The 27271-nt window shown below is 41.5% G+C and overlaps 1 protein-coding gene across 4 annotated transcripts in view; it reads left to right on the top strand.

Annotated features, from left to right (window-relative positions):
* Window positions 1–27271, top strand: part of LOC111959417 (unconventional myosin-Ib) — a 151688-nt gene that overhangs the window by 63730 nt on the left and 60687 nt on the right. The gene's annotated exons all lie outside the window — the stretch shown is intronic.

The raw sequence follows: 27271 nt of genomic DNA on the forward strand, positions 1-27271 counted from the left end.
TAGCCATTAAGAAGAACAAAAATGAAATACAAATGATCGAGTCTACATGGTTGTTGCAACGGCTTGTGTGTCGCCTACTGGTTAAATTCGTGTCTTTTCGCACGAATTAAGTAGCACAGAAATTCGTGTCTTTTCGCACGAATTAAGTAGCACAGAAATTCGTGTATTTTCAAACGAATTGAACCACCCCAAAAATGCACAAAAACGCACGAAATCTGCTGAAATACATTTTGTACATATATGCGCGAATTGAATGTGAGACTGTGTTGCCCTTTCTCAGCAAAGCGTTTCCTCCCAGAGACCGGCTGCGCGTTCAGCCAATATTCCGCTCCAACTGAGCCGACCCTGTGAGAGCAAACCTCAGGCACCCTGGCGCAATTCTAAGTATGCAACAGGTCAAACATGTATGATAAGCGTGACACACTGTAAGCAGAATGAGACCCAGTAAAATTCCATTACAGTAGTGTTCAATCGTGGTTCCATATTGAAGCTTTGCCTGTGATGGTTCGTAGGAGGGCGTAGTGGGATTTCACAGAAGCGTTTTTTTATCATAAGAGTATTTTTTTCCTCTAGTTGCACTTGTGACATGCTTGTAGAAATTGGGTAAAACAAATTATAGTTTTCCTGCATTAAAGTCACCGGCCACTAGCAGTGGGTGAGCATTTTGCTTATGGCCCTGCACAGCTCGTTGAGTCCGGTCTTAGTGCCAGCATCGGTTTGTGGTGGTAAATGGACAACTAGGAAAAATAAAATACACTATCTAACAAACGTTAACATGAGGTATTCTAACACAGGCGAGCAGAACATTGAGACTTCCTTAATATTGGCGATCACGCACCAGCTGTTAACGAAGAGACACACACCCACTCTGAGTTTCCCCAGCTTAGCCGCTCTGTCCTGCAATGTACAGAAAAAAAGCTAGATTTATGATTACCATGTCCTTTTTCAGCCACAAACAGGATATTACATTTCTTCAAATCACTGATAGGGCAGTCTCAAACGGAGCTCACACTCCAGCGTAGTCTCTTCAGGTATCCCAAACGCCAGCCTCTACTGATGTAAAATATATACATTTGCAAAAATGTCTAAACCTGTTCGCTTTGTCATTATGGCAGTATTTTGTGTAGATTGAGGATTTTTTTAATAAAAAAAAATAATTATTTAATCCATTTTAAAATAGGGCTGTAAAGTAGCGAAGTGTGGGAAAAAGTCAAGGGATCTGAATACTTTCCGAAGGCACTGTATCACTTCTAAACTGCCAAAAAAACATTAAAGAAACCTTTTTTACTAATACATTAGTACATTTAATATAGTTGTTTCAAGCAATAGAGCATATACTTTGAATACTGGTCTGTAGGGAAAATCTGCAGTTTATGGCAAATTATCATTTCACCTTTTTGTCACATACAAGGCTTTTGTATGGCTGTTGAAATGTGCAGAACATTTCTTGACTGTGTCATGGGACCTGCGCCTATACTTGGCACACTCCATTGAAGCAGCATCAGCTCTCACAACACACCCCGCATTCTCCTCTCTGATTGCTTCCAGTGTCACAAGTGCTGTCAAGCCACAATATGTCCATCAATTTTGATATAGCAGTGGCTCCCTCATTGAAAGTGCCTTCTGTGTCAATGCAGCTTTTGCCCACAAAAACAGTTTTGGGGCATCGTGACCATATTGGAGTTTAGACATTAATTTGCAGTCTGGGGCGGCAGGTAGCCTGGTGGTTAGAGCGTTGGGCCTGTAACCGAAAGGTTGTTAGATCGAATCCCTGAGCTGACAAGGTAAAAATCTGTCGTTCTGCCCCTGAACAAGGCTGTTAACCCACTGTTCCTAGGCAGTCATTGTAAATAAGAATTTGTTCTTAACTGGCTTGCCTAGTTAAATAAAAATAAATAAATACAGTTGGAAGTCTGAAGTTTACATACACCTTAGCCAAATGCATTGAAACTCCGTTTTTCACAATTCCTGACGTTTAATCCTAGTAAAATTCCCTGTCTTAGGTCAGTTAGGATCACCACTTTATTTAAAAAAGGTGAATGTCAGAATAATAGAGAGAATTATTTATTTCAGCTATTATTTCTATCAAATCAGATCGAATTTAATTTGTCACAAACACATGGTTAGCAGATGTTAATGCGAGTGTAGCGAAATGCTTGTGCTTCTAGTTCCGACAATGCAGTAATAACCAACAAGTAATATAACCTAACAATTCCACAACTACTACCTTATACACACAAGTGTAAAGGGATAAAGAATATGTACATAAAGATATATGAATGAGTGATGGTACAGAACGGCATAGGCAAGATGCAGTAAGATGGCTGTATAGAGTACAGTATATACATATACATATGAGATGAGTAATGTAGGGTATGTAAACATTATATTAAGTGGCATTGTTTAAAGTGGCTAGTGTACATTTTTACATAATTTCCATCAATTCCATTATTAAAGTGGCTGGAGTTGAGTCAGTATGTTGGCAGCGGCCACTAAATGTTAGTGTGGCTGTGTTAACAGTCTGATGGCCTTGAGATAGAAGCTGTTTTCAGTTCTCGGTCCCTGCTTTGATGCACCTGTACTGACCTCGCCTTCTGGATGATAGCGGGGTGAACAGGCAGTGGCTTGGGTGGTTGTTGTCCTTGATGATCTTTATGGCCTTCCTGTGACATCGGGTGGGTAGGTGTCCTGGAGGGCAGGTAGTTTGCCCCGGTGATGCGTTGTGCAGACCTCACTACCCTCTGGAGAGCCTACGGTTGTGGCGGGCAGTTGCCGTACCAGGCGGTGATACAGCCGACAGGATGCTCTCGATTGTGCATCTGTAGAAGTTTGAGAGTGCTTTTGGTGACAAGCGAATTTCTTCAGCCTCCTGAGGTTGTAGAGGCGCTGCTGCGCCTTCTTCACAACGCTGTCTTGTGGGTGGACCAATTCAGTTTGTCCGTGATGTGTACACCGAGAACTTAAAAATGTCCACCTTCTCCACTACTGTCCCGTCGATGTGGATAGGGGGGTGCTCCCTCTGCTTCCTGAAGTCCACAATCATCTCCTTTGTTTTGTGACGTTGAGTGTGAGGTTCTTTTCCTGACACCACACTCCGAGGGCCCTCACCTCCTCCCTGTAGGCCGTCTCGTCTGTGTGGTAATCAAGCCTACCACTGTAGTGTCTTCCGCAAACTTGATGATTTGAGTTGGAGGCGTGCATGGCCACGCAGTCGTGGGTGAACAGGGAGTACAGGAGAGGGCTCAGAACGCACCCTTGTGGGGCCCCGGTGTTGAGGATCAGCGTGGTGGGAGATGTTACCTATCCTCACCACCTGGGGGCGGCCCGTCAGGAAGTCCAGGACCCAGTTGCACAGGCGGGGTCGAGACCCAGGGTCTCGAGCTTGATGACGAGTTGGAGGTACTTATGCCCACATTTTCTATGGGGTTGAGGTCAGGGCTTTGTGATGGCCACTCCAATACCTCCAATACCACTCCAATACTCCAATTGTCCTTTCATCACATTCCAGTGAGTCAGAACTACATACACTCAATTAGTATTTGTAGCATTGCCTTAAATTGTTTAACGGGTCAAACGTTTCAGGTAGCCTCCAACAGCTTCCCACAATAAGTTGGGTGAATTTTGGCCCATTCCTCCTGACAGAGCTGGTGTAACTGAGTCAGGATTGTAGGCCTCCTTGCTCGCACACGCTTTTTGAGTTCTGCCACAAATTTTCTATGGGTTGAGGTCAGGGCTTTGTGATGGCCACTCCAATACCTTGACTTTGTGCCTTAAGCCATTTTGCCACAACTTTGGAAGTATGCTTGGGGTCATTGTCCATTTGGAAGACCCATTTGCGACCAAGCTTTAACTTCCTGACTGATGTCTTGAGAGTTGCTTCAAATATATCCACATAATTTTACTTCTCATGATGCCATCTATTTTGTGAAGTGCACCAGTCCCTCCTGCAGCAAAGCACCCCCACAACATGATGCTGCCACCCCCGTGCTTCACAGTTGGGATGGTGTTCTTCGGCTTGCAAGACACCCCTTTTTTCCTCCAAACATAACGATGGTCATTATGGCTAACAGTTTCATTTTGTTTCATCAGACCAGAGGACATTTTTCCAAAAAGTACGATCTTTGTCCCCATGTGCAGTTGCAAACCGTAGTCTGGCTTTTTTATGGCGGCTTGGAGCAGTGACTTTTCCTTGCTGAGCGCCTTTCAGGTTATGTCGACCATATTTACTGTGGATATAGATACATTTGACCTGTTTCCTCCAGCATCTTCACAAGGTCATTTGCTGTTGTTCTGGATTGATTTGCACTTTTCGCACCCAGGTACGTTCATCTCTAGGAGACAGAACGCGTCTCTTCCTGAGCGGTAAGAATGCTGTGTGGTCCATGGTGTTATACTTGCGTACTATTGATTGTACAGATGAACGTGGTACCTTCAGGTGTTTGGAAATAGCTCCAAGGATGAACCAGACTTGTGGAGGTTTACAATTTTTTTTCTGAGGTCTTGGCTGATTTCTTTTGATTTTCCCATGATATCAAGCAAGAGGCACTGAGTTTGAAGGTAGGCCTTGAAATACATCCACAGGTACACCTCCAATTACCTCAAATGATGTCAATTAGCCTATCAGAAGCTTCCAAAGCCATTACATCATTTTCTGGAATTTTCCAAGCTGTTTAAAGGCACAGTCAACTTAGTGTATGTAAACTTCTGACCCACTGGAATTGTGATAAAGTGAAATAATCTGTCTGTAAACAATTGTTGGAAAAATTACTTGTCATGCACAAAGTAGATATCCTTACCGACTTGCCAAAACAATAGTTTGTTAACAAGAAATTTGTGGAGTGGTTGAAAAACGAGTTGTAATCACGCCAACTTCCCGACTTCAACTGTACATTTGCAGTCTGTGTTCGTCTGTAATGCATTCTTTTGAGGAGGTTATCATTTGACATCCTTTGATCTACAGGTACCATTTTCTGTGCAACCTCTCTATTCAAAAATATATGGCCGCCATGGTTTTTGTGACTGAGTGGATCTTCATCATTTTCTCGGGCTCGCTGGTACCAGCACCAATGCACACGCCTATGCTATAGTTGGAAGTGAATCCTCTTGTGCCATCAAAGGATACATGAATGTCTATGATGGCATCCTCATCCTCCTTCAGCGACTCTGCTATGTCTGGGTCGATATCTTTGTATGGTCTTCTAATTAGCTTTGCAGAACTCTCAATTGAATGTAGTCCTCTCTGAATCTCCCACTAATGTAGCGGGAAAAATGTCTGTCTGTCGACATTAGTCATAACTGCATGACTAAATATCAGCATGTTACCCTATGTATATGTTAGCATATCAGCATGAATTTACTTTATGTAAAGCTAATTTCTCATGAATCACAGTAGGCTACAGCCCTATGACACTGTAGGCCTATGTGACAGTCTCATGGTATAGTTATGTTTTTCTAACACTCTGTTTATTTACCTTGAATACATTTGCTGGAGCAAGGAAACAAATATTATTTATACACAGCAAGTCACCTGACAATAATGGGCTACTCTCCCTTTTTATTTACCTGTCATTCTCCTCTCATGTCTCTGATATGAGCTGAGATGCATGGAAGGAATCCCTAGGACTTTGCTTATTTTCTTTAAAGCTGCAGAACGAAGTCTAAGTTTGTGGGCTAGAAGAACCATCCTCATATTTATAGCAAATGCAACATCTTCCTGGAGGAAGTGTAAACACTCCTCCTAAATGCAATACGATCACCTTCACAGTGTGTACATTCTACAGAATCCCTGGTTGGTGGGGTCTTTATTTTTTTTCTCCTGTGGTTAAACACTTAGGGCAAATCAAATCATGTACAAGTTGGTTTATTTGTGACGTGTAATAAAAGCCGCTGTCTGGCTGCTGTCTGGTTGATCGCTACTAGCTGTCATCTTCATCTCAACTAATTTGACTCGCTGCTACCGGCTACCACCTCTTCCTCCTCTACCTGTACAGCCCCGATCGGCCGATCAGGCTCTTTTTTTCTTCTTCTTTCGTTCACTTCTTTTCTCGCATTGGCTAACTGAGATTGCCTATTTTTGTTTACAGACTGTCGGTATATTCTTTGAGATTTGCTCATTTTGTCTCTCTGTACGGGGATTTTTCGCAGGAGATATACAAAACAAAAAGGAAGTGTTGCACGGCACGAGGCATTTTAACCAATCAGGTTGCCAGAAAGGGCCTTTTTAATGCCAGTAACCAATCAGATAAAAAAAGCTATTGAATGATATGATTCAACATGGAGAGTTTAAAAAAATAGTGGTTGAAGTTCTACATGTAACATACAAACTAAATTTATGCTAGGTGTAGTTGACGGAGTTGGGATAACATTTTACAAATCAAGTATTAAAATACATTATTTGTACATTTTATGAAAGTTATAGTTGCAAAATATCCCAGAATCTGAATATTGACAAATGGAAGCAAAATCAAACATTTTGCCTGTGGTGTTTGGCCTGAAAATGCACCTCCATCAGAAACGGTGCCTACGATCCTGAAAGCCCTCTCAGGGAGACTCAAAACAACATGCGCTCCAGAGCAGAGGTTGGCAAAGCCACAGTGTTTATGTGTCTGGAGGTAGGAGGCAGGGTAGAAGGTAGGTAGTGTTGGCTAACCAGCATTACACAGAGTAGCACTCTTGTTCCTCTAAGCTCCCTCCTACACACAGTGAGAAACACAAGGCAACAGAGGGTGGGATGTACTATCAGCAAGTTCATTAAACTGGGATGTCACTTAGATGAAAATCCTCCATAGCAGAGAAGAGCTTTTTATGAGAATCACTAGCCCGGATGAAAGTTTGCACTGAGGGCTGTATGTTTCTATCAGGATGGCTGTACTGTAATGAGACCAGGGGTTCAGAGCTTGATGTTTTTAACATGATGACTGAACTGAGGCCAGGGATTTACAGTAGTGATGACGGAGAGATCTAGACATCTGGCCCACACCCTGGATAATAAGAACATCTACAGTATAGCTGCTGCGTCTCCTCTCATGGCTGTGAGATCATCACACACACCCTAGCAGAGACACACATTACTGGACATGATTGATCTAACCTTGGCTCTAAAAATTCTCCTGCCAATGTTGAAATTATCCACCCATATCCAGTGCGTCATTTCCCTAGAAAGTTTGAGTAATGGTGTTGTGCCATGGGCAACCATTGTACTTTAGACCCTTAGCTTTGTTTGCTTTATCACCATTTCAGGTAAGAGTGCAGTGTTGAAAAGCCAATGAGGAAAAAATTACACTTTCATCTTTTCACTATAGGTACATAGCCATTACAGTGAAAGCACTCAAAAATATCATGGTGATGTCATGGTTTCATCTTGTCCATTCAACAATAAGAACTGTCAGAGGGACAGTGTTCCGTAGGGTGACCTGTTTTCCTGTGTAAGTCTGCTATGGAGATGTCACAGGTGTGACCATAAAGATACAGCCGTCTTTGACACGTTCATCTTTGTTTACGGTACAGGCTACAGTACATTTGTTTGCTTTTCCTGACCCAGTAGAATGAATGAATTTAGTCAGTAGAATTTTGCAAGGCGCTATCCATATGGTGTGTAGCAGGTTTCTCTTGGAATGTAGCTTACATATGTTTCTTAAGTACCTGTTTACTAAAGAAATGAGGTGTTTATGGTTATGTTAACATAGCATGTCATGTTATGGTGAATTTGCAGTTGTCCATTACATGCTATCCATCACACCTGGTTGTATTCCTTTTACACAACTTTTCTTTGTTTTAGATTTGACAAACCTCAAACTGCTTTGAATCCAATATATTTTTACAGAACACCTGACCATTAAGTCCACGTGCAACATGTACGTAGGTAGTTGTTAGAGGGCTACTGAAAATAACATGTTGGAAAGAAAGTCTACATGCAACATGCATGTAATTGCTAGTGGGCACTTGAAATACACCCTGTTGACTCAGGTGGGTAGAGTGCTCCACTCTGTAGCTCGTGATGTGTTGGCGTAATGTAGACTAGGTGACAGTAGCAGCATTTATTGGTGTAAGGTGAAGGTAGAGCGGGATGAGGGGGCAGTAGCGCTCTCGCTGAGTGTGCCTGCCTCCGTTCTCCTCCCACACTCGCACCATACCGTGCCCAGCCCAGGGACTATAAAATGCAAATTCGGTACCTATGTAACTTTGCTAACGGCTTTACAATCAACAGCTGTGTTTGTGGATACCGACAAGGCCTAGGCCACAGACACTTAAAGGAACAGCCCTAGTCTCTCTTCTCTAGCTTATAGCTCCCGAGAGAAATGCGAGGATAGGAAAGAAACTCACATACTCACTGGAACATGATTTCAGGCTAAACTATTACATGGTTTATAGTACTTAAGAAGGGGTTGATTCTGCCTCTGACTGTTTGCATTGGCATAGTGTCCATTGCAAATCTTCTGACGAAGCTGAAGCAATGTGCTAGACGTACTTCTCAAAGTGTTTATGAATATGGTGGTTTAGAAGCAGACATATATTATCATGGTGAAAATTGAAAATACCCTATTCCAGTGAAAGAGTGCCCCGAAACCATCTCTGTGGCCGTCCATGATTTGACTTTAGCTTTGAGTAGGTACTCATTTACAGGTTTATATACTGAACAAAAATATAAATGCAATATGTGAAGTGTTGGTCCCATGTTTCATGAGCTGAAATAAAAGATCCCAGAAATATTACATATTCACAAAAAGCTTATTTCTCTCAAATTTTGTGCACAAATGTGTCCCTGTTAGTGAGCATTTCTCCTTTGCCAAGATAATCCATCCACTTGACAGGTATGGCATATCAAGAAGTTGACTAAACGGCATGATCATTATGCAGGTGCACCTTGTGCTGGGGGACAATAAAATGTGCAATTTTGTCACACAACACAATGCCACAGATGTCTCAAGTTTTGAGGGAGCGTGCAATTGGCATGCTGACTGCAGGAATGTCCACCAGAGCCATTGCCCGCTAATTGAATGTTCATTTCTCTACAATAAGCCGCTACCAACATCGTTTTAGGTTTTATGATTCAAGCACCACCTTTTAAGGTATCTGTGACCAACGGATGCATAGCTGTATTCCCAGTCATGTGAAATCCATAGATTAGGGCCGAATGAATTCATTTCAATTGATTTATATGAGTTGCAACTCAGTAAAATCTTTGAAATTGTTGCGTTTATATTTTTGTTCAGTGTAGATTTCTGTTGATCATTGATTGATTGATTGATTTAACCAGTGTCTTTGTGAAACCTCCCTATTCATTACCCGAAACCAACATCAGTATCTGTCTCCCTATTCATTACCCGAACAATAATGTCCATCTTTATCTGCTTGTACATACAGCTTACATAACCACCAAAACGAAGCACAACAGAATAAAGACAAATGGACAAGATTGATTTCAATTTTGACATTTTTGTTCCTTCCCTGTCACCTTTGACAAACCATGACTGATTCATTATACTCTTGGGTAAAGTATTTATTTTTCGTGCAATATTGGTAGAAATGTTACAAATGGGGAGGTTCAGGACCATCGTAAGAGGGTAAAATGGAGGGTTGTATTGCGAAAGGAAAAATGGGTTAATTTGTGGACATCGGAGGGTTGGTCTTAAGATCAGAATGAATGGTGGATTGGCCACTGTGGGTGAAAATCCAGCACTTGAAGAAGAAATTAGAAATGCATGTATAATTATTTAACTACAGGTACTGTAGATGTGAGCGACATGGCTGTAAGTAGTAGAAGTAATTTTGTTTGTTTAGTTTACTCCAAATAGGGTAAGGTAAAATGAAAAAAATACTGCTTCAATTGCAGTACCGTATCAACATCCATGTTCACGTTAATGAGCATGTCATTCATTTCAAGGAGCTACTCCGTTTACTTTGAACTCTGACATGTGTTACTGTGTGGAGGCTATGTAATCTTGGGTTTTCTCATTTGCTCACATTCCAAAGAATTGACGTATTTCTCAAACTTTCTAAGTTAATCATGTGGGCTTGGAATTGATATGGCTCGAGCAATGTACATTTTTTGATAATGCCTTTTTAAACCAACAAACTTTGTTTTTGGCTTGTGGCTGGTACATTGGCAAATGCTACTCATATTCATTATTCGATGTGCATCTTACACCCGTATGGTGCCGACTACCGAGGCAATTCCACAGCTCGCAAGTTCGTCATCTTTTCCAAGCACCAGTCCTATTTTTCACCAGCAGCTTTACTTCACATTTCAGCTTTAAATATTTTACTGTGCAGTCGCAATATTTGTTTTGGCACATGATATTTTGAAAAAGTCCCCAATCCCTCTACTTTCCAATGATGTTCCTCTCAAGCCACCGTACCCCTCCTCATTTCCTGGCTTGGGGATACGTAAACAAACAGTCATTCCCTCCTCAGTATGGTGCAGTGGTGAGGAAGAGACTTTCAGTCAGTTAGAGCCACAATGGCAGTGTCTGTAGTGTGATTTGAGCCTTGATGAAGCTCAGTGGCTGGCCCTCAGTAGGTATCCAGGCTCATGCCCAGGCCACTGCTTCCTCTGAGACATGTAAGTTGATAGTTGTGTGATTTTCTACAGAGTATTATGCTGTACTATGCCCTCTTTGTCCTCTAAAGAGTGACTGTTATGTATGCGTTTAGAGCACAGTGAATGGTGTATGGGACTGTGCCCTTATTATTTACTAGCCTAATGTTTAAAGTGTGTTTGAGAATATGCCAGATGAACCCAGTACAGTGTATTATCAAATCATAATTGGATTTTAAAGACCACAACAGTTGTCTATTCAGGAGGAATGCTGAATGAGTGAATGAGAGAGGCTTTTAATGTGCTTGGCTCTTGACTTTGCCTAATGCCCACCTAGTCTCTTCTGCTCTCCCTGCTTCCTTGAAAGTTGTCTTCATGGTAGAGGGATAGGTCCAGATTGTCTGACGTTCATCTCATTGAACCGGACGCAGTGTTGCTTTGCTTAATTGCAAGTTGTTACTTGCAAATTTATATTGAGGATTCACCCTCTAATAATAAGCTTTTAGAATCATCTACTATCTCAATAGCGGTGTCAGCCATTGACTGATGTAGGATGGACAGGACAGAAGTAATGCTGAGTCACCATGCAGGGCCAGAAGAGACATGAAAGCACCGTCAGAGATAAAACAGTCTTGACTTCTCCCTCTTACCAACATCCTGTCGAGAGGAGAGAGTGTGTGTGTGTTTCTGTCCAAAGGAGATTTGGGGGGGGGGCGGTTCCCCTCAGAACACAAGCCAGTAACGCACACATGCTACCCCAAAGTCTCACTCCCAATTGTCTGTAGGTTGAGGCTGTTGGTCGATCCCCTGGGGTATTGGTTGTCAACTCTTTGAATCGTCTACTAAGGAAATATATTCTATCCCATTGGATCTAATTTGGTTTGAATTATCTGGTTTGTTCTATGACCAAATGTAACAAACTCATCAATGTAGATGCTATCTCTCACAAGTAGATCTCAAGGTTGCTCAAATAGCCTAGTACTTTAATTCCTCTTGTTTTGATCTAGTATGGGGGAAAACAGTTTCAGAAGTTGTTTCACTGCCCTTAGTACAGAACAATCAAACTATCATGTTGACTTTCTCAAGGATCAAACCAACAGCTTTATATGTGAAATGTTCTCACTAATTTGCAGTGCAGTTAATAAAATCAAAGCCAGGACCCCCTGAAAGTCTGAGGAGAAAAACACATGATATAACTAGACAGTCTCCTTTGAGGATACTCCAAAAGACAACGTGCATTTATTTTCACTCTGTTGCAGACTTTCCATTGTTACTTTCTACTGTTCAAGTTTAATACTACAGAAAGTTACCCTCATAAATGTCTTATGTGAATTAGGGCTGTCAGCGACAAAAAAAAGTTTTAGTCGACTGAAAGTCATCAGTTATTTAATTTCTAAACTTTTTTTATTTTTATATATAGACACGCCCTTTGTGTTTTAATAAAATCAACTATATGCTTGTCTGATGCTGTTTGATGACATAAGACACATGACTCAAAAGGGAGCCAGAGATGAAGATGACCAGAAGAGGAAAAACCTTAACCTGGCCCAACCAGCCTCATCCCGCACCTGCTGGCTTTCGCAGATTCTGCCATTACTCTCCTGAAGTTGCTGGTAATAGGCTACATTAACAAGTCCAATACAGCAAATGAACGATAAACATCTTGTTAATCGACCCATCATGTCCGATTTCAAAAAGGCTTTACAGCGAAAGCACAACATATGATTATGTTAGTTCAGAGCCAAGTCAAAAAAACAGCCATTTTCCAGCCAAAGATAGGAGTCACAAAAAGCTGAAATATAGATCAAATGAATCACTGACCTTTGATGATCTTCATCAGATGACACTCATAGGACATCATGTTACACAATACATGTATGTTTTGTTCGATAATGTGCATATTTATATCCAAAAATCGCAGTTTACATTGGCGCGTTACGTGCAGTAATGTTTTGATTCCAAAACATCCGGTGATCTTGCAGATAGCCACAGAAATCCCAGAAATACTCATAATAAAAAGATACAAGTGTTATTCACAGAATTAAAGATATAATGCAACCGCTGTGTCAGATTTAAAAAAAAACTTTACGGAAAAAGCATAATCTGAGTACGGCGCTCAGAGCCCAATCCAGCCAAAGAAATTTCCGCCATGTTGGAGTCAACAGAAGTTAGAAATAACATGATAAATATTCACTTACCTTTGATCTTCATCAGAATGCACTCCCAGGAATCCCAGTTCGACAATAAATGACTGATTTGTTCCATAAAGTCCATCATTTATGTCCAAATAGCCACTAGTTGTTAGCGTGTTCAGCCCAGTAATCTATCTTCATGAGCACTAGGTCCAGACGAAAACTCAAAGTTCCGTTACAGGTCGTAGAAACATATCAAACGATGTTTGGAATCAATCTTTAGGATGTTTTTAACATAAATCATCAATAATGTTCCAACCGGAGAATTCCATTGTCTTTAGAAAAGCACTGGAACGAGAGCTAACTCTGTCGGAAGCGCACGTCACGAGCCTGAGACACTCTGCCAGACCACTGACTCAAACAGGGCTCATGAGCACCTCCTTTATAGCAGAAGCCTGAAACAAGTTTCTAAAGACAGATGACATCTAGTGGAAGCCTTAGGAAGTGCAACTTAACCCCATTCTAATAATATGCATATATTAGCGTCTGGGACAGAGTAGAAGGCAGTTTACTCTGGGCACGCATTTCATGCAAAAGTGAAAATGCTGCCCCTTATCCCAAACAAGTTTTAATATATAATAACATCTTCGTAACTCAATCCTTGTCATGTGGTTAAATTAATGATACAAACCTTGAAGTTATGTATATTGCCAACTATATAAAAATAGCCTAAATAAAGCCAAGGAATAAAAACATTGCAGCTTGCAAGTAGAAAATATCCAGATTAAATATATATATATATATATCCTATAAATCACATTAGCTGTGCATGGCCTGTATGCAACGAACATGAAACATTGTATTAACTTGGGCTCAACGCTTGCACTTGCAACATTGTATAAAATATTCTAGGCCCTCAGTTTCCTGCACCAGTAAGCTCGGGACAGACACAGCTGTAGACTATTTTGCCCAAGTAATAAGAGCTCATCAGGTAGACTTATTTTATGACGTTTCGACAGGATCAGGGAATTATATTTTTCCCTTTCACGCTGAGTGGTTATCGTAAGGGAGAGAGAGGGAAAAAAATTCAAATACATTGAGGAACTACTATCACTTTCAATGGATGTTAAAACTGACTTCGCTTTCTTGCTGTTTGAGGTGAAGCAAACATTCCTTTGAGAAGCGCCACAGCTCATTAGTGGTGGTGCATTAATCCAATTAGAAATACTATCAGATCCCCAAATGGGCACATTTTATATTGCTACCTTTGCTCGCAAGCCAGGTAGCCTATAGGCCTACTTCTATGCGTAATCAGGTGCGCGTCCTTACTCAACATTGACAGTAGCTCTCCAAACTAAAGAGGGACTAAATTGTCAACTCGTAAATGGAATGAAATAAACCAACTTGTTTCTCACAAGTGTAATATAGGTTGTGCGCTCTGCAAACAACTTGTCCACTCTGACATTGAGAATGGTAAAAGACTGGAATAATAATTTACTGAACAAAAATATAAACTCAACATGCAACAATTTTACTGAGTTCCAATTTTTACAAGTAAATCAGTCAATTGAAATAAATTCATTAGGCCCTAATCTTTGAATTTCACATGACTGGGCAGGGCGCAGCCATGGTTGGGCCTGGGAGGGCATAGGCCCACCACTGGGGAGCAAGGTCCTGCCAATCCAAATAATTTCCCCCCCCCACAAAAACGCTTTATTAAAGACACAAATACTCATCAGTTTCATCAGCTGTCCGGGTGGCTGGTCTCAGATCTCGCAGGTGAAGAAGTCAGATGTGGAGGTTCTGGGCTGGCGTGGTTACACGCGGTTGTGAGGCTGGTTGGATGTCTGCCTATTTCTCTGAAACAATGTTGGATGAGGCTTATGGTAGAGAAATTAACATTTTAAATTATCTGGCAACAGCTCTGGTGGACATTCCTGAAGTCAGCATGCCAATTGCAAATCAAAACTTGAGACGTGGCATTGTGTTGTAACAAAATTGCACATTTTAGTGTGGCCTTTTGTCCCCAGCACAAGGTGCACATGTGTAATGATCAGATTCTTGATATGCCACATCTGTCAGGTGGATGGATTGTCTTGGCAAATGAGAAATTCTCACTAACAGGGATATAAACACGTGAGCGACCACCTTGATTCGGTCTTATGTTTGAAATATATATATTTTTTTACATTGGGTGAAAGTAGAGAGACGGAGCTATACAATGGTATATCATACACTGCATTTGAGGAACAATGGGAAAGTAATTCTGCTTTTAAAGTTGATAAACTTGTAACCCCACTTTTTGAGAAAATAGCCCTTGAATGTTTTGGTACGCCTACTGGAGAGCTCTTCTTTGTCTACACCCATTCAGCATCGTTCACACCCTCTTAGCCCCACCCATCTCTTTTAAGGAAAATTCCAGGTAAACAGTGTCCATATAAAAATATTTAATAAATATTAGATGACACTTACCCAGACACACTTGTCTAAATTTGATGGGTCATGTGAAAGAAATGCTATAACCCCCAGCCACATGTTGCTAAGTGCATGGGTCTCTACATGAGGTGTAAACGGTACAGCGAAATGGTTACTTCCATAGTAGAAATATTAAAAATAGATAGTGATATGCCATCCCATCTGATTTGCGCTTAGTGGGTATCATTTGTTTTTCAACAGAACAATGACCCAAAACATACCTCTGGGCTGTGTAAGGGCTATTTGATCAAGAAGGAGAGTGAGGGAGTACTGTCAGATGATCTGGCCTCCACAATCACCCGACTTCAACCTAATTGAGATGGTTTGGGATAGAGGTCGACCGATTTAATTAGGGCCGATTTCAAGTTTTCATAACAATCGGAAATCGGTATTTTTGGGCGCCGATTTGGCCGTTTTTTATTTATTTTTTTCATGAAAAAAAATATATCTTTATTTAACTAGGCAAGTCAGTTAAGAACACATTCTTATTTTCAATGACGGCCTAGGAACGGTGGGTTAACCGCCTTGTTCAGGGGCAGAATGTCAGCTCGGGGGATCCAATCTTGCAACCTTACAGTTAACTAGTCCAACGCAATAACGACCTGCCTCTCTCTCGTTGCACTCCACAAGGAGACTGCCTGTTCCGCGAATGCAGTAAGCCAAGGTAAGTTGCTAGCTAGCATTAAACTTATCTTATAAAAAACAATCAATCATAACCACTAGTTAACTACACATGGTTGATGATATTACTAGATATTATCTAGCTTGTCCTGTGTTGCATATAATCTGACTGAGCATACAAGTATCTAAGTATCTGACTGAGCGGTGGTAGGCAGAAGCAGGCGCGTAAACATTCATTCAAACAGCACTTTCGTGCGTTTTGCCAGCAGCTCTTCGTTGTGCGTCAAGCATTGCACTGTTTGACTTCAAGCCTATCAACTCCCGAGATGAGGCTGGTGTAACCGAAGTGAAATGGTTAGCTAGTTAGCGCGCGCTAATAGCGTTTCAAACGTCACTCGCTCTGAGCCTTCTAGTAGTTGTTCCCCTTGCTCTGCATGGGTAACGCTGCTTCGATGGTGGCTGTTGTCGTTGTGTTGCTGGTTCGAGCCCAGGGAGGAGCGAGGAGAGGGACAGAAGCTATACTGTTACACTGGCAATACTAAAGTGCCTATAAGAACAACCAATAGTCAAAGGTATATGAAATACAAATGGTATAGAGGGAAATAGTCCTATAATTCCTATAACCTAAAACTTCTTACCTGTGAATATTGAAGACTCATGTTAAAAGGAACCACCGGCTTTCATATGTTCTCATGTTCTGAGCAAGGAACTGAAACGTTAGCTTTCTTACATAGCACATATTGCACTTTTACTTTCTTCTCCAACACTTTGTTTTTGCATTATTTAAACCAAATTGAACATGTTTCATTATTTACTTGAGGCTAAATTGATTTTATTGGTGTATTATATTAAGTTAAAATAAGTGTTAATTCAGTAATTGTCATTATTACAAATGTAAAAAAAAATTGGCCGATTTTAATCCGTATCGGCTTTTTTTGGTCCTCCAATAATCGGTATCGGCGTTGAAAAATCATAATCGGTCGACCTCTAATTTGGGATGAGTTGGACCACAGAGTGAAGGAAAACCAGCCAACAATTGCTCAGCATACATGGGAACTCTTTCAAGACTGTTGGAAAAGCATTCCTCATGAAGCTGGTTGAGAGAATGCCAAGAGTGCAAAGCTGTCATCAAGGCAAAGTGTGGCTAATATTAAATATGTTGATTTGTTTGACACATTTTTTGGTTTCTACATGATTCCATATGTGTTATTTCATAGTTTTTATGTCTTCGCTATTATTCTAAAATGTAGAAAATAGTCAAAATAAAGAAATAGGTGATTAGGTGTCAACTTTTGACTGGTACTGTATATATCCTTAATCAGTAAAAAGGAGGAAATGTTGCTTACTTGTTGAACAAAATCAAAGCTGTAATGCATCCTGATGTCTTTGCTTGCTGGTTCAGCAGGGTCCCCCAGAGACAACTTCATGGCTTGACAGGTGGTCAGCAACCATCTTCTGGTAGACAGACCGCTCACTCTGAACAAACAGGAGATGCTGCTCTTGCTTCTCAGCTTGGCTGATTTAACAGCTTCTGGCAGATTGGCATATTTGAAGACCTGATAGCAGCAATTTTCTCTGTAGATTCCTGAGGGAAGACAGCCAGACTACACATAACTCTGGAAAATGCAAAAAATAATGTGAAATCAATAAAAGTAGTGCCAATCATGTTTGAGGTATATTAAATAATCAAAATATGTATATGCTTTACATACCAAGTGTTATCGATTCCTTGTGGAGATGCCACACCGCTGCTTTTGTCACATGGGTGGGCAGCAGCTTAACACCAAAGTGTTTGTGTCCTGGGTGGTGATCTGGTAATACTATTGCATTATCTTCTGTGTAGTTGTTGAAGTTCACAACTCGCTGCAAGTGCTCATGCTTCAGGTGTAACCTGTGCTTGTTTGGGCCAGCTCTCTTTGATGGGAGGCATTAGACCATTATCCTTGTATGACTGGTTGAGGAGAGTTGGGCGTGTAATACTGATGCTGAAAGATAAATTCCAGAAACAAATATTTTTGCATTATTATACAATAATGGTTGTAATCACCGTAGGACACACCTGGCTAAATTGATGGGTCATCATCTGGCTAAGTAGAGTCTTTTGTTTAGACAAGATAGCTAAACAATGAACTATAATCCCAATCCATAGAGTACTAGCAATTAGGGTTGCACGTTTTGGAATATTCAGAGGTGGAAACTTTCTGTGGGAATTAACGGGAATATATGGGAATTAATATCAAATCCAATTTTATTGGTCACTTACACATGGTTAGCAGATGTTAATGCGAGTGTAGCGAAATGCTTGTGCTTCTAGTTCTGACCATTCAGTAATATCTAACAAGTAACCTAACAATTTCTCAACAACTACCTTACACTTGTGTGTATAAAGGAATGAATAAATATATGGATAAGCGATGGCCGAACGGCATAGGCAAGATGCAGTAGATGGTATAGAGTACAGTATATACATATGAGGTGAGTAATGTAGGGTATGTAAACATTTATATAAAGTGGCATTGTTTAAAGTGACTAGTGATACATTTATTACATCCAATGTTTAATTATTAAAGTGCCTTACGTTTGTGGGCAGAGAAGTTGCCGTACCAGCAGCCTTCATGTTCGCAGCACTGTCTGTCACCAGTGCAAATACCTTCTGTGGTCTAAGGTCATTGACTGCCTTCAGCTCATCTGCAATGTAGAGACCGGTGTGTCTGTTGTCCCTTGTGTCTGTGCTCTTGTAGAATACTAGTTGAGGGGTGGAGATGTAATTAATTATTCCTTGCCCACGAACATTCGACCACCCATCATCATTGATGCTTGCAATAGCCTGCTTTCTCTATGATTTGCTTGACCCTAGTAAAAATTCCCTGTCTTAGGTTAGTTAGGATCACCACTTTATTTTAAGAATGTGAAATGTCAGAATAAATGTAGAGTGACTTATTTCAGCTTTTATTTCTTTTATCACATTACCAGTGGGTCAGAAGTTTACATACTTTCAATTTGTATTTGGTAGCATTGCCTTAAACAATTTAAACTTGGGTCAAATGTTTCGGGTAGCCTTCCACAAGCTTCCTACAATAAGTCGGGTGAAATATGACCCCATTCCTCCTGACATAGCTGGTGTATCTGAGTCAGTTTGTAGGCCTCCTTGCTCACACACTTTTTCAGTTCTGCTCACAAATTTTCTATAGGACTGAGGTCAGGGCTATTGTGATGGCCACTCCAAAACCTTGACTTTGTTGTCCTTAAGCCATTTTGCCACAACTTTGGAAATATGCTTGGGGTCATTGTCCATTTGGAAGACCCATTTGCGACCAAGCTTGAACTTCCTGACTGATGTCTTGAGATGTTGCTTCAATATATCCATATAATTTTACTTCCTCATGATGCCATCTATTTTGTGAAGTGCACCAGTCCCTCCTTCAGCAAAGCACCCCCACAACATGATGCTGCCATCCCCTTGCTTCACGGTTGGGATGGTGTTCTTCGCTTGCAAGCCTCCCCATTTTTCCTCCAAACATAACGATGGTCATTATGGCAAACAGTTCTATTTTTGTTTCATCAGACCAGAGGACATTTCTCCAAAAAGTACGATCTTTGTCCCCATGTGCAGTTGAAAACCGCAGTCTGGCTTTGTTATGGCGGCTTTGGAGCAGTGGTTTCTTCCTTGCTGAGCGGCCTTTCAGGTTATGTCGATATAGGACTCGTTTTACTGTGGATATAGATACTTTTGTACCCGTTTCCTCCTGCATCTTCACAATGTCTTTTGCTGTTGTTCTGGGATTGATTTGCACTTTTCACACCAAAGTACATTCAACTCGAGGAGACAGAACACGTCTCCTTCCTGAGCGGTATGACATCTGCGTGGTCCCATGGTGTTTATACTTGCGTACTATTGTTTGTACAGATGAACGTGGTACCTTCAGGCGTTTGGAAATTGCTCCCAAGGATGAACCAGACTTGTGGAGGTCTACAAAAAAAATTCTGAGGTCTTGGCTGATTTCTTTAGATTTTCTCATGATGTCAAGCAGAGGCACTGAGTTTGAAGGAAGGCCTTGAAATACATCCACAGGTACACCTCCAATTGACAATTATGTCAATGAGCCTATCAGTAGCTTCTAAAGCCATGACATAATTTTCTGGAATTTCCAAGCTGTTTAAAGGCACATTCAACTTAGTGTTTGTAAACTTTTGACCCACTGGAATTGTGATAATCTGTCTGTAAACAATTGTTGGAAAAATGACTTGTCATGCTTAAAGTAGATGTCCTAACCGACTTGCCAAAACTATAGTTTGTTTACAAGAATTTTGTGGAGTGGTTGAAAAACGAGTTTTAATGACTCTAACCTAAGTGTATGTAAACTTCTGACTTCAACTGTATGTAATGGGGAATTGATAGACACAAACAATGAAGGCAAAACAATCACACAATTTAAGTTATGAAACAATGAATGTGCACAAATTGGCAGGAGAGAACACATTCTGGAGAGATGTGCATTTTATCCACACTCCCCTTCTTCTTGGACTCTGTCATCTACCTGGCTTGCGCAATAGATTAGTTCACTGAGATGGGCTCAAATCAGACATGTGTCTCTTGTGCCATTAAAAAATAAAAAGTGTGTGTGTATATATATATATATATATATATATATATATATATATATATATATATTTGCTACTGCTCGACTAAATAATCTTGGTTGATCAACAGCCTATTGACCAAACAATAAACCAGTCGACCCTAATGTGAATACAGGCCTTCTATCCTGACTGTAGATGGATGAGATGGGTTCTAGTAATCCCATAAAGCACTTGGTGAAAAGGGTTATATAAAAATACACTTGTGAATTAACTTTTTTTTTTTTACACACAAGGACTCGGACACACACATGGACACACACACACACACAGACCACACGCAAACGGTCCTGTGATGACATCCACCTGCTGCCTAAGTACAATTATTCTGCTGCTCCTCTGGATAAGTGACTTGCTCTGCTCTGGATAAGTCAAATACTCACATGGCCCAAGTGTCTGAACTGAACGAAGACCCTGGCCTTAGCTGGCTCACACCTTCTTCCTGGTAGTAGCCCTTGCTGACAGCACCTGTGTCTTGCTTTTGGTAGGCTATTCTGAATTTCAGTAGCCGGTTGTGACTCTGGCCCCATTGTTTGATTCATGGCTGAGGCTGCCACAGTGGTCACATTAATGACACCTAGACCTGTGGCTATAGCCGGAAAGGTTCGCTTCCTCTGTGGCTCATTCAGTATAAGACACGGATATCCTGGAACCAGCAGCCTGCCGCTTGCTGGAGAGCCACACGCTGGGCTGGATGAGAGGTATGTTATTGTATGACAGAACTTCCTTACAACCTTGGCTAGCTGTCATAAAGGAGCCATGGAAGTGTAGTTATTTTAATAACATCAGGCTGCTGGAAAACTTTACTTTAAGTACATGAAATACTGTTTAATCCTCAGATATAAGAGAGCTTCCATTGAGAGTGGAACAGTGAACACCGCGCAAACAGCTAGGTAGATATAGTCCTAAACAGTTTTTAACGTCTCAATATCAAAATGAAAATCTGCAGTTGGTTGAGGGAAGATCTGTCATTCCCCATTTAGCTGGGTGGGCCATGGTTTCAGCACTGACTTTATGACAACCAGGAATCATGTCTGCTGAAGAATTGGACGCGTTGATAGACAAATCACATCCATCCTTTTCGGATGCAGCAGGTTACAGATCGCAGATCCCTCCCCTCCCTCGTTCTCAGGGTTTGGAGTAGCAAGGCTGAATGGCTATTTTCTGCCGCTTGACTCATGCCAGTTTGGCTTTGCATCCCACTGCTGCCACGAAGACGCACAAATTACAGCCGTGGTCTCCTGCTGTGGATCTGTGTGTGATCAGGGTGTGCCAGGCATCACTCCACCCTACTGCCCCACCTCTCTCTCCCTATCCCACTCTCTGAGACCCCAGTCAGACCAGGGTGCATTAGGGCCTTTGGTTCGCTGCTACACTTTCATGTGCATTGGGTGCCTTGTCATAATTTCAACACTGATATAAGAAGCCCTGGTGTGTAGCCTATAAATGGCAACTTCTATTTGGCATATGGTGGATCAATTTGGCGTTCTCTCTCTCTTTCATGGTCTTGGTGATTACATGATGCTGTGGCCAAGCAGATGGTCTGATTTCATTCTGTTTTTCCTCTTTTTTGTATTTTTTTTCTCCTTTTGTCTCAGGGTGTGGCCTGGACATTGCTGGGTGAGGACAGCCAGGACAGATTGGGTTTCCCTGTCTTGCCCTTTAAGCCTTGAGTGTTGAGATGCTTTGACTTTCGGGAGAGCAAGAGTAACAAACAAGTTGCTACCATGTCTTTGTTGCCCCATTTCTTACCTTGCCATACAGACAGAGATGGGAGTTTTACTTAATTTCCTTTGTCTCTGTTGGGATCCTCCTAGTTCTCCATGCACCAGCTTGCAGGTCTATTCATATTGTGATTGTCCCTTTCATATTCATTTGACCTGTTCAACTTCATAATGGGTGAATGCTCGCGGCCACGTTGTGTTTTGTGTGTGACTGCTTATCATTTGGCACATTTCCTAGCAGGGGACCTCCCTCCCACCACCCCTGCTCCTCCCCTACTAGCCCTCCTCTACTAACCCCCAACCCAACTAACACCCCCCTCAGGCTAGATTAGCCCCCCCACCCCTAGCCCACCCCCCTTTCAGGCCAGGGTAATTGTGTGATGCTTGTCTTTTGTCTGGCTCACGTTGAGCGGCTAGGCTGTTTTCACAAGCGCAGACATCTGCTGTGGTCGTGGTGCCCTGCACATTTCAACAATGACATAATGTCCCATGTCCTCATTTCCCTCCCATGATTCCCGTAAGTGACGTGAACCTAGTGGCTGGGTAGGGATGGATTTGGGCTAAACTGGGCTGGGGCTGGCTGGGTTAGTGCTTAGGCTGGCAGGGTTGCGGCTGCCCGTCCCTGGACCAGGTCTTGGTCCACAACACTGATGGTGTGGAACCCAGATCTCTATGAGCTAGCCAGGCAGGATGCAGTGTCAACTTTTTACTGTGGCCTGGCGTGCATTTATCTGTCTCTCCTTCTCACGGCTGTCTGCTAAGCTAGCAGTCAAGTCAATCAGTGCACACAGCACATCAGCAGTGGTTCAGCTTTTAGTGATTATGCAAGTTATGTTGCTCTCCCCAAGGATCCCTTTTACATAGGGTATGTTATAAATCTGATCGTAAATACGATTTCATAGATTCTAGTTTTTCATAGATGTTGTAATCTCCAAGGTCTAAATCATTGTAAGCCAACATAATGTAAAGTAATGTGATAATGTACGTAATGTAAACCTATTGTCTGTATAAAATATGTTGCGCTGCTGTGGGTGTAGGGCTTTGATTGTGGCGTGTGAAAGATCTTGCGTGCCACTGATCTTAATGGTCTTAATGGTCATGTAATTGGTTAATAACATTTCTCACATCATTGAGACAAGAGAATACCCACAATCCCCCTTGGGGGGGGGGGGGTCAGGACGTGCTACTAAAATTAGACACTTGGGAGAAAAGTCATTTTGATGACTACATTCCTGCAAAATTACCTCTAGCACTAGCTAGAGGTAATTACATGACAATATCCGTGACATTTCAAGGATATTGTAGACTATAATTATAAATTCTATGTCGTTGACAGCCTGTGTTTTTGTTACGGTCAACCATTGGGACCAGGGATGGATGCGGAGTATAACACATTTGACATTAACCATATGAATTTTGAGTTTGGACCTTGAGTCTCCTCCGGTTTAGTCCATTGCCATAGTGGAGAGGAGACATGTCAGTTACCTTGCCTTTTAACAAGAAACCATTGCGATATTTTCTTGGTATATGAAGGTGATGTGGGGGGCAGGCAAAAGGGAAACTACATGCAACAGTTCCTCCACAATCAGAGCTATTATTAGTGGTGGCTCTGGAAAATTCCTGAGTAATGAATGTAGAAAAGTACAGACGGAGAGGAAAATGGGAGCTGGGAGACCTTGCAGGCTTGCCAGGCTAATTTGGAGTCTGGTGGGCTGGTTAGGGAGAGTTTGGAACACTGCTACTATAACAGAACTGTAGAATAGATAACTGTTTAGGTGACAATTGTGATCCGTAAAGAACTATGGCCTCAACCAATAGGGAAGCTCCTACATTGGTCTCACCCAATAGGGTGGAGACAAACATGGCCTCACCAAATTTCAAAGTATAGACCATCGTACCACCCAGTCAGCCATCATCAAATCTGTATAGTGTTGCTTGCTTGCCAGACTGTGCCACCCCTACACGCACACACGCGCACCCCACCACACACTCTTGATACTTCAGCATCAGAGCAGGACAATGACAATCCCATCATTGTTAGGGGGAATCCAATGAGTATGCTATACTGTCCCAGTTTCCCATTGTGTCACTGTCCTGGTATGTATGTACAATGGCTGAGGTTCATTATACCCCATTCATTTAGGCTTATGCAAAATGGATCATTCAAGTTTCATTGCCTCTCAATGGAAGCTTTGCTTGTGACTGATTTCCACTAAACTGTGTCTGCTTAATAGGATTTATGTCATTAAGCAAAGATAATCAAAATGTCTTGCTTGGCTCCTTGTCAATTTTCCACACATACCACTTACTGCGGATGAAAGCATCCAGCATTTCACTCACAGAAGATCTTTGTTTTTCAATCAGAGTTCAGTTTGGGTGATCCTGCTGGAAATACATTAATCAATAGGACACTGCTAACTAAGCAGAGCAAAGTGACTACATTCAACCTGGTCAATACGACTGTGCCAATACCAAGCATGTAGAGAAGTGAGCTAATGTATCCACATGATGATGCTCCATGATATCCAAACATCAGATTTCTCCACAGATGCAATGCAACCTAGATTCAGACCTAGATCTGGGATGCAACGTATCATTGATCAGTAAGCATGTGGCCGTGCCCACAGTTTGTCAGTCATCTAAATATTCACTGTATGTTCACTACATGCCACAAAGTATGTGGACACCTGCTCGGTCATTGAAACCCGTTTTCATGAAGCTCCCGACGAACAGTTCTTGTGCTGACGTTGCTTCCAGTGGTAGTTTGGGAATCAGTGGTGAGTGGTGCAACTGAGGACACTCGATTTTTACGCACTTCAGCACTCGGCGGTCCCATTCTGTGCGCTTGTGTGGCCTACTACTTCGTGGCTGAGCAGTTGCTGCTCCTAGACGTTTCCACTTCACAATAACAGCACTTACAGTTGACCAGGGCAGCTCTAGCAGGGCAGATGGATAATAATAAAAAAAATACTGTACCATTTTAGACACACCTACTCATTAATTTTCTTATTTAAAAAAAATATTTTCTACATTGTATAATAGTGTATACATCAACTATGAAACAACACATATGGAATCATGTAGTAACCACAAAAGTGTTAAACAAATAAAAAATATATTTTAGATTCTTCAAAGTAGCCACCCTTTGCCTTGATGACAGCTTTGCACACTCTTGGCATTCTCTCAACCAGCTTTATGGGGAATGCTTTTTCTTGAAGGAGTTCCCACATATGCTGAGTACTTGTTGGCTGCTTTTCCTTTAATCTGCTGTCCAACTTATCCTAAACCATCTCAATTGGGTTGAGGTCGGGTGATTGTGGAGGCCAGGTCATCTGATGCAGCACTCCATCACTCTCCTTCTTGGTGAAGTAGCCCTTACAAAGCCTGGAGGTGTGTGTTGGGTCATTGTCCTTTTGATAAACAAATTATACTCCCACTGAGCGCAAACCAGATGGTATGGCGTATCGCTGCAGAATACTGTGGTAGCCATGCTGGTTAAGTGTGCCTTGAATTCTAAATAAATCACTGACAGTGTCACCAGCAAAGCACCATCACACCTCCTCCATGCTTCACTGTGGGAACCACACATGCAGAGATCATCCGTTCACATATTCTGCGTGTCACAAAGACACGCGGGTTGGAACCAAAAATCTAATTTATACTCATCAAACCAAAGGACAGATTTCCACTGGTCGAATGTCCATTGCTTCTGTTTTTTGGCCCAAGCAAGTATCTTCTTATTATTGGTGGCCTTTAGTAGTGGTTTCTTTGCAGCAATTTGACCATGTCATGTCTTTGGGATAATTAAAACTGAAGACTGTTAGTTTATCAAATAAATTCTCAAATTATTATTACGTGATTATTCTATTCATGTAAATGTCATTAACTAGGAAGTCGGGGCACCAAGGAAAATATTCAGATTACAYAGTTATAATTTTCCTAATAACTTTCAGATATTTTAATATCTGATCAATTTGTCTTCAAATTAATGAATTATTCTTTACCTCACGTTAGTCTCATTACAAACGTCATAAATTGTTGGTTATCTGCACGAACCCAGTCTTCACTAAGAATCATCCATACATCAATTGTCTCAATCATTTATTTATTAAGCAACTAAATAATCACAGAAATGCACACAAACAAGGAAATGATAGGGGATGTGCCCTAGTGGGCTAAACCGGTATCGCGGCTTGGTAGGCAAAGGGACTGAGAAGGGTGCGAAAGATAAGATACGACAAAGTTGATAATTATAACCATTGAAATGCTAATCCTTGCACATGAACGCTCACTCATTTGAGATTAATTGCAATCAATATATATATTTACGCTCAGTGTGTCATCGTGATCTCTTTTGGAAGTTCATCTGCCCCTCTCTCTGCGACCCGCCCCTCTCTCTGCGTCCCGTTTTGTAGATTGGCTACTTCAGAGTAACATTCAGCAATGTTGTTATAGAATAGATGTTTCGGCGGTTGTCGGCCTTACCATTCAATGGTATAGAATTCTTAGCTGCAGACTAGTAATTTATATCAAAGATTTGCTCTTATTCTGTCTAATCGATAGTCTCAGAGTTTTTAACCACGTGGTATGGTTAAAAGATTCAGCAATCTACTCCAACCTTAGCTCCCTCTGTGATGAGGTACTGGGCTGGTCTCAAACCTTAGCCCTTTCGTGGTAAGCTGGTCTGAAAGGAAATCCTTCAGGTGGGGGTTATATTCGTAACAGTAGAAAAGGGCTGTCCCATGATGCTAGGTCAATGTCTGTGCTCATGGGGCGGACCTTTGACCTAGTTAAACTCCAAAGGGAATTGGTTTATAAAGTTTATAATCACATTACATAATTTCACAAATAGTTTCATCTTTACTCATTCATTTTATACAACAGTTAGATGCAAGCCTCACAACTGAGACTCTTGTATAAACAGTGTTATGGTAATGTGGCTGTATTGTCTCATGAGTTTCACAAACATTAAACGAAATGGACCGGTCGTAGCTGGATTCTTCCCCGACCGTGTACACACTCTCCAAAACATAGGCATTGTTCAGTTCTCAAGTTCTGTGATGTGGAAGAGGTTCCTTTGTTCTCCTGTGAAACTCACTTTCTCTATACTGTCTGGCCATGAGGAGAGAAACTACTCTAGGAAT

The sequence above is a fragment of the Salvelinus sp. IW2-2015 genome, linkage group LG36 (genome assembly GCF_002910315.2).
Source record: "Salvelinus sp. IW2-2015 linkage group LG36, ASM291031v2, whole genome shotgun sequence".
NCBI classification, from domain to species: domain Eukaryota; kingdom Metazoa; phylum Chordata; class Actinopteri; order Salmoniformes; family Salmonidae; genus Salvelinus; species Salvelinus sp. IW2-2015.